The sequence below is a fragment of the Humulus lupulus genome, chromosome 7, assembly GCF_963169125.1.
Source record: "Humulus lupulus chromosome 7, drHumLupu1.1, whole genome shotgun sequence".
Classification (NCBI taxonomy): Eukaryota; Viridiplantae; Streptophyta; class Magnoliopsida; order Rosales; family Cannabaceae; genus Humulus; species Humulus lupulus.
In genome coordinates this window covers 143641534-143650986 of record NC_084799.1, presented here as the reverse complement: position 1 = coordinate 143650986, position 9453 = coordinate 143641534, and the positions used below count along the sequence as shown (strand labels likewise).

General features: G+C 37.5%; 1 non-coding gene across 1 annotated transcript; it reads right to left on the bottom strand.

The window, feature by feature from the left end:
* Positions 1–8732: 8732 nt before the first annotated feature.
* Positions 8733–8839, bottom strand: LOC133793141 (small nucleolar RNA R71). Its single transcript, XR_009874601.1, has one exon. It is a non-coding gene; the product is annotated as a small nucleolar RNA R71 (small nucleolar RNA).
* Positions 8840–9453: the final 614 nt, after the last annotated feature.

Sequence of the window (9453 nt, the reverse complement as noted above, 5' to 3'; positions counted from 1 at the left end):
TGTTTTTTAAACCGAGCTTAATTTATTCTTTAACCTCTTCATAAGTCCAGCATCTTTCTAACTGAGTCTTCAGCCTCTGCTGAACGATAATTCAAATATTTTTCAATTAAAAATCCATTATTTTATTCAAGTTAAATGAAGATATTTTTATTCTTGGACTCTATAAATAGGACCTAGTACCCAGCCATTTATTCATTCATCAAGCTAAGTTCAGAGGCTACAAGCTGCTAGGTTATTTTTTAGTGCTTAAACACTTGGGTTGGGAATATAAGCTTTAACTTTATAAGCTTAGTAAACACTCGGGAAGTAAGGTTCATAGTATTTTTTGGTTCGAGGTGTAGTTCGGTTTTAGAAGCCTTCAAGGTATTCATTATTCTAGTTCATTTCTGTGTACTCTTATAGTTTTCTACTCAAAATCCTAACTCTATTCTTTATTCTTGGTTAGGAAATCTAAGATCTTGAACGTAAGATTTTTTTGGTAAGTATATCTTCGATGGTATAGTTCATCCATTCTGTTCATCCCTTTTTCTTTAGTATACTCACCTTTCTTTGATGGTTTTTAGGAGTGTTCCAAAGTCCCAATCCTGTTCTCATATCCTGGTATTTTTGGTAAGGAAAATAGGATAGGACTTGATATGTTATGTTATATGTTATCTTATGATTTATATGTTATGTTATATGTTATCTTATGATTTATGTGTTATGTTATATGTTATATTATGTATGTTGTAGACTTGGGCATATGACTTGTATAGCTAACAAGCCCCAATAAATTTATGGGCATATGACTTTCTTAGCTAGCAAGCCCCACAAATCTAATGGGCATATGACTTGTTTAGTTTACGAGCCCCAAGTAATAATGGCCATTATAGTATATGTGACATATGTTTATGATATGTTTTAGTATCTGTTGCAATATGAATTTGATGTATATTATTTATGTGTTAGATTTTCCTTGCTGGGCATTAGGCTCATTCCTTTATGTTTATATGTGCAGGAAAATAACTATGGTGGCGGAAAGGTTCTTGGCAGCTTGGGGTTTTGTATTGAGGTAGAATGGAAATGGATGGATTAAGCATTCGGTTCGAGGAGGAAGTCGCTTCTTAGTCTTTTAAAAAAAAATTATGCTTTATATGTATTTTCCGCACTTTATTTTGTAACCCATTTATTTAAAATTATGTTATGTTTTTATTTTAAAAACCATGGGATCCCATATCCTACTTTAAATTTTATGTAGTTTAACATTTGTCTTACAAGTTTTAATGAAGTTATGATTATTTCACTAGTGAGTTCTATTAGAGATTAGTGTCTATGTATAAGTAGTCATTAATGGTCCAAAGTCTAGAATAGTTGGGTCATTACATCCTTGTTGTGATTCTACATTGGTTTTTCGTGTTTGCGACTTTGTTTCTTTAAGGAGTTATGGCTGAGAATAAATCAGAGACAAAATCTGTGACTTCATCTGATGTGGTTCCTGTGATGTCTAAAATAACGGACCATAAAATGACTAGTTCGAATTATTTGGAGTGGTACAAGATTGTTTGTCTTTATCTACAAAGTATTGACAAAGATGATCACTTGATTGATGATCTTCCAAAAGAAAAAGATGATTCAAGATAGACGTAGCTCAGGGAGGATGCTCGCTTATTCCTTCAAATCCAGAATTCTATTGACAGTGTGGTAATTGGTTTGATCAATCATTATGAGTTTGTTAAAGAACTAATGGATTATTTGGAATTTTTGTATTATGGAAAAGGCAATCTCTCCCGTATGTATGAGGTTTGCAAAGCATTCTACCGTGTAGAGAAACAAGATCAGTCCCTTATGAACTACTTTATGTCATTTAAGAAGACATATGAGGAGCTTAATATGTTGCTTCCATTTAGCTCTGATGTGAAGGTTCAACAATGCCAGTGAGAGCAGATGGCTATTATGAGCTTTCTAGCAGGGCTCTCACCTAAATATAATTCTGCAAAATCACAGGTTCTTTCTGGTTCTAATGTTTCCTCTTTACAAGATGTCTTTAGTCGTATTCTTTGCACGAAAATTACTCCATCGATTCCTCTTAATAGTGCTTTGGTAAGTCATAATAATTATGTGCCTAGGAAATGTTCTATTCCAACTGGGCATAAAGGAGGTAGTTCACAAGGAGTTGTAACTCGAACACTGAATTTTGGAGGCATTATTTGCAACTACTATAAAAAGCCAAGCTACACCAAGTTTGAGTGTAGGAAGTTACAGTTTAAAAATCAGCAACAACACTCTCCTAATGTTGCAAATACTACTGATGCCACTGATAAATCAGTCCTTATTTCTGCTGATGAATTTTCCAGGTTCTCACAATATCGGGAATCACTCAAGTCGTCATCTTCTTCTGTCACTACTATTGCCAATTCAGGTAAATCTAATGCGTGACTTCTCTCTTCATCCTCCAAATGGGTCATTGATTCTGGTGCCACAGATCACATGACAGATAATTCCAGTCTTTTTTCAACTTTTCATTCTCACACTTCAACTTCTACTTTTACCTTAGCCGATGGGTCACCATCTTGTGTTCGTGGGTCTGGTACTATTATTCCTACACCACTGCTTACTTTGTCATATGTCTTAATTTACCTAGTTTATCCTTTGATTTGCTCTCTGTAAGTCAACTCGCTCATAATCTTAATTGTTGCATCTCATTCTTTCCCGATCATTGTTTATTTCAGGATCTTATGACAAAGAAGATTATTGGTAAAGGACATGAATCTGGAGGCCTCTGTGTTCTTGACATACGACTACCAACTTCTATTGTTTGTTCGAGTGTCACTTCCACTTTTGAGGCTCATTGTCGATTGGTTCATCCGTCTCTTCCTTTGCTCAAGAAGGTTTGTCCACAATATAGTAAGGTGTCTTCATTAGATTGTAAGTCGTGTCAATTTTCCAAATACCATCATCTTAGTTTGAGTCCTCAAGTCAATAAATGTGCTAGTGTTCCTTTTGAATTAGTTCATTATGATGTTTGGGGTCCTTCTCCTATTTCATCTATACTGGATTCAAGTATTTTGTTACTTTTTTTTATGATTATTCTTATGTAACTTGGTTATATTTAATGAAAAATTGTTCTAAGTTGTTTTCTATATTTTGTGCATTTTGTGATAAGATTAAGAATCAATTTAATGTTTCTATTCGTACTTTGCGAAGTGATAACGCTAAAAAATATACACCTGCTTTATTTCATTCTTATATGGTCTCTAATGGCACGCTTCATAAAACCTCTTACGTTGATATTGCATCCCAAAATGGTGTAGCAAAACATAAAAACAAACATCTTCTTGAAACTACACGAGCCCTCTTATTTCAAATGCTCATTCCTAAACATTTTTGGGCCGATGCCATTTCTACAGCATGTTTTCTTATCAATCGCATGCCATCTTCTGTTTTGAATGGTGAGATCCCGTATAAAATTCTTTTTCCTGACAAGTCATTATTTCCTGTTAATTCTAGGATATTTGGTAGTACTTGTTTTGCTCGAGATGTTCGTCCAAATGTCACCAAATTAGATCCTAAGTCATTGAAGTGTGTATTCCTTCGCTATTCTCATCTTCAGAAAGGGTATAGGTGTTATTGTCCAAATCTCAACAAATATCTTGTCTCCATTGATGTTACCTTCATGGAAAACACACCCTATTTTTTGTCTTCCTCTATTCCTACTTGTCAGGGGGAGGATGGTGATTTTTTTGTTTATTCTATCACATCTTCTGTCTTTAACCCACTTCCGAAGGAATCTCCTATTTCTGAACATATCTCAGACATTACTCACGATGAATCTCCTATTACTCACCCTGTCTCAACCACAACTCCTGACATGCCTTTGCCTCCTATCAAAGTGTCCACCAGGCGTCTGTCTCCTGTTTCATGTCTTGCACCTACTTCTTCATCATCAAATCTGGTCCCATGCGATGATCTTCCCATTTTTTTATGTAAAGGTAAACGTCAATGCACTTATCCTATTTCTTCTTTTGTTTTTTATAATCACTTGTCATCTTCTTCTTGTTCTTTTATTGCTTCCCTTGATTCTATTTCGATTCCTAATACTGTTTGTGAAGCCATATCTCATCCTAGTTGGCATGATGCAATGATAGAAGAGATGAATGCTTTAGATTACAATGGTACATGGTACTTGGTCGATTTACCTTCTGGAAAATAGGCCATATGGTGCAAATGGGTATTCACTATTAAGGTCAATCCAGATGGATCAATTGCTCAATTAAAGGCCCATCTTGTTGCTAAGGGTTATGCTCAAACCTATGGAGTGGACTATTGTGATACTTTTTCTCCTGTTGCTAAGTTGACATTTGTTCGATTATTTATTTCAATGGAAGCTACTCATCATTGGCCTCTACATCAGCTAGATATTAAGAATGCTTTTCTTCATGGAGATCTTCAAGAGGAGGTGTATATGGAGCAGCCTCCTGGTTTTGTTGCTCAGGGTAAGTCAGGGAGAGTCTGTTGTCTTTAAAAATCTTTATATGGGTTGAAGCAAAGTCCTCGTGCTTTGTTTGGTAAATTTAGTCAGGCTATTGAGAAATTCGGTATGCTGAAAAGTAAGTCCGATCATTCTGTGTTTTATAAACAATCAACTGTCGGTATCATTCTATTGGTTATGTATGTGGATGATATTTTCATTACTCAAAATGATACTAGAGGAATCTCATCTTTTAAATCTGTCATTCATACTTAGTTTCACACGAATGATTTGGGGGTACTCAAGTATTTCTTGGGAGTTGAGCTAATTCAGAGTAAACAAGGTATTTTTATATCTCAAAGAAAGTATGTCATTGATTTGTTGACTAAGACATGAAAATTGGGAGCGAATCCTTGTAGTACTCCAATGAGTCCTAATGTTCACCTTACAAGAGATGGGGAGCCATTTGAAGATCCTAAAAGATATCACAAGTTGGTTGGAAAGTTGAATTATCTTACCGTGACTCGTCTCGACATTGCATTCTCAAATAGTGTTGTCAGTCAGTTCAAGTCATCTCGAACAATTCATCATTGGGAAGTGTTAGAGAAAATTTTGTGTTACTTGAAAGGAGCACCAGGACGAGGTATCGTGTACGTAGATCATGGGCACACTCATATTGAGTGATTCTCAGATGCAGATTGGGCAGGTTCCAAAGTGGATAGAAGATCCACTTCAAGTAATTGTATTTTTGTTGGAGGGAATTTGGTCTCTTGGAAGAGTAAGAAGCAATATGTCGTGTCACGATCAAGCCCAGAGTCAGAATATAGGGCTATGGCACAGTCTATGTGTTAGGTAATGTGGATCTATTAGCTATTGACTTAGGTAGGATTTAAGACTTCAGTACCTGCAAAATTGTGGTGTGATAACGAAGTTGCTCTTCATATTGCATCTAATGTTGTGTTCCATGAGCAGACTAAGCAAGTCGAAATTGATTGTCATTTTGTTCGTGAGAAAATTCAGCAAGGCTTGATCTCCACAGGATATGTGAAGACCGACGAACAACTAGGGGACATCTTTACAAAATCATTAAATGGGGTGCGGGTTGATTATTTTTGTAACAAGCTGGACATGATTAACATATATGCTCCAGCTTGAGGGGGAGTGTTAGCTGTTTATATTATTTATAAATTAGCTATAAATTAGGACTAATTAGTTTCCTATTCTCTCATAATTTCCTAGAATAGCTTCCCTAGTTTGTCTATAAATATATGTTTATTTCTCATTGAAATACAAGTGAATACAATTCACTTCACCTCTTATTACAGCCACCAATACATTACCTTATGGTCATGGTACATCTTAGTGGTCCCGGGGTGAACCGCCAGAATCTCTTTCCTGAACTCATAACTGTTTGGCACACAAATATGCCCCTTGAATCTGATCAGTCTGGTATCTGACATATTGAAATCCTTGGCATTCCCATCCTGCATCTCTTGCTTTAGGTTGCTCAACTTCTTGTCTGCATTCTGCCCTTCCCTAATCCTTTCTAACAAGGTAGACTGAATTGTAACCTTTGCAAGTTGTCCTATGATCAGCTCTATACCAACTCTCGTTCCATGTCTTCCAGGATCTTCCTTGATACTCCTTGTAAAGAAGAAACCATTCCCGACCCTCTGCGGCTAAGTGCATCTGCCACAACATTGGCTTTACCGGGGTGGTATAGTATGTCACAGTCATAATCCTTGACTAACTCCAACCACCTCCTCTGCCTCATATTTAACTCCTTTTGGGTGAAGAAGTATTTGAGGCTTTTGTGATCGGTGTAAATCTCACATTTCACCCCGTAGAGATAGTGAAACCAATTCTTCAGTGCAAAGATACCCGCTGCTAATTCCAGGTTGTGCGTTGGATACCTCTATTCATATTCATTCATTTTCCTAGAGGCATAGGCTATCACCTTACCAGACTATATCAGTACACTTCCCAACCCTTGTTTTGATGCATCACAGTAAACCACAAACTGCCTGTCCTCTGAGGGCAAGCTGAGTACAGGTGCTGATATAAGCCGACTCTTCAATTCCTTGAAGCTCTGCTCACATTTATCTAACCAAGTGAACTTCAGATTCTTTCTTGTTAACTCTGTCATCGGTGCGGCTATCTTTGAAAACCCTTCGACAAACCTCCTGTAATAGCCTGCTGATGAGTCTAGTTTTTATGATGTCTTGGTGATGTTTTTAGTAGTCTTTTATTTTGTTTTTCCTTGTTTTAGTGCGGGTTTACGCTTTGTTTGGTTGTTTTTGTGAATATCAGGAAGAATTGAGCATGTGGAAGGAAATGCCAAAGAAAGGGAAGAAATAATTGAGTTTTTCATCATATTTTGATCAAGAATGGTTCTCAATACCATTTGGAAGTGTTGGTGAAATTTTGGGATGAAAACTTGAAGAATTGAAGAATTCCTTAAGAGCCACGGCATGATCAATGTAGGGCCGCGGCTAGGGGGAGAAACAGAAGCATGGTTTTTGAGGACATCTTCGGGCCGCGGCATGGCTAGGTAGAGCCGCGGCATGGATGGGCATTCTGCCCAGAAGACAATGATGCGGGCCGCGGCATGGCTTCAGAGAGCCGTGGCATTGAAAGGATAGTCTGCCCAGAAATTTTGACACGGGCCGCGGCATAGTGTATGTAGAGCCGCGGCCCGCCTCTCTAAAATCTAAAAAATCCTAGGTTTTAAAGGACGAAAAAGAAGAGAGAAAGGGGTACGGACGAAGGGAGGAGTTCTGGTGTTGAAGGCTCAAGCTTAGAGTATTTTTACATGTTTTTCTTCTTGATGTTATCTTTAAATTCTGTTGTGATTAGCACTATGACTATGAACTAATTTTCTGTTTAGGATGTTCAATTGAATCACTTGAATTTCTATTATGACCTAATGCAATTTTAATTTCCTCTTCTCCAATCTTCTTCAATTCCTTATAACCTGTTCTTATAGATTGATTATTGATTGGCCATCTTTAGTCATATATATATATGTTTTTAAGTCAAAATCTGAGAAGTGAGATTTAATTATGCTGTGGTTATATTGGACATAATTCTAATTTAGAATGAAAGTATCTGAATTAATTGTGTAACTGTTATTAAGTTGTGGAATTTAATGCTACCTTTGTGGTTCAATTTACCATAGAAATATAGGAAATTGTCACCTAGGTTGAGTTTATAATTCATAGAATGATTATAGGCTGCTGTCTCAACTTGTTAATTGAATTAGGTTAAAATAAGAAGAATTCGTACTTGGCATTAGGGAATAATAGGAAGGATAGTTGATGAGATTGAATATCCTAATTGTTTCTCAGTGATTGAATTACGAGTTTTTTTACTATTAGTTATTATTCTATTTAATTGTCGATTATTATTTCTGCACTCTATCGATTCTTTTGCTGTATTTTACAAAAAAAATCAAGAAATTTTAATTCATCAAATAGAACAAGAGATTAATTGACTGGTAATTGATAATTCAGTCCTTGAGGACGATACTTGGTTTTACCATTTTATTACAAGTTTACGACTGTGTGCACTTGCATAGCAAAATTATCGCAACAAGTTTTTGGCGCCGTTGCCGGGGACTGAAAATTATCAATATCAGTCTAATTAATTTTTATTCTAATTTGATTTTAATTTCTCTCGTTTCTAATCTGTTTAGTTGCTTAATTTGTCTATCTCAGGTGAATTTTGGTATATGCGTGGCAGAAAAGGAAAAGCCACACTTGTTCCTCTGAATCCCGAGATCGAAAAGTCTTGCAATCAAATCAGAAAGAATAAGAGAGAGACCCAGAATTCTGTGAAGATGGCACAGAATGATGGGGATGGTAGGAATGGTCTAAATCCAGGAGTTGTCCAAGGGGTTCAGGCTCAGACCAACGCTGAGAGGAGTCTGAGAGATTATGTGCTACCCACTCTGACGGGAGTACAAAATAGTATACGCCCACCAGCTGTAGAGGCCAACAACTTCGAAATCAAGCCTGCTATTTTACAAATGGTGCAGTCCTCTGTGCAATTCAATGGGTTGCCCTCTGAAGATCCTCACACCCATTTGTCCAACTTCCTGGAATTGTGTGGAACCTTCAAATATAATGGGGTGAGTGATGACGCAATCAAGCTTAGGCTCTTCCCATTTTCTCTAAGGGATAGAGCTAAAAGTTGGCTGAATTCTCTGCAGCCAAACTCCATTGTCACTTGGCAAGATCTGGCTCAGAAATTTTTATCCAAATTTTTCCCTCCGTCAAAGGCTGCTAAATTGAGGGGAGAGATAAATAACTTTTGCCAGAATGACGGAGAGTAACTGTATGAAGCTTGGGAACGGTTTAAGGAACTCCTGAGAAGATGTCCTCATCATGGCATAGAACAGTGGATGCTAGTACAGAATTTCTACAATGGTTTATGTCCGACAACCAGAACCATTATTGATGCTGCAGCGGGTGGCACTTTTATGAGCAAGAGCGCAGCTGGTGCTTATGAACTGCTGGAGGACATGGCTACAAACAACCATCAGTGGTCTGAGGAAAGATCATCAGGAGTCAGAAAGGTAGCTGGGGTGCATGAGCTAGATGCAATCACTGCCTTAACAGCGCAAGTAGCCTCTTTGACCAAGCAGTTGCAACAGAGTAGTGTGTCTGCTAATGCGGTTCAGATGGCAGTGAGATGTGAAATGTGTGGTGGTGCTCATTCTGTCGATCAGTGCCCTATCTGTATGAATAACACCCCCATGGATCATGCTCAAGTTCAGGCGGTGGGAAATTTTCAGAGGCCACTCAATAATCCATTCTCCAACAACTACAATCCTGGGTGGCGAAATCATCCCAATTTTTTGTGGAAGAATAATCAAGGGCAACAACCTCAGTTTCAGGGTCAATTTCAGAATAACATGCCTCAGCCACCTATGAATCAAGCTTCGTCATCAATGCAGCCTAGGCCTCAACAATCAATGCCTCAACCTGAGAGACCTAATGAACTGC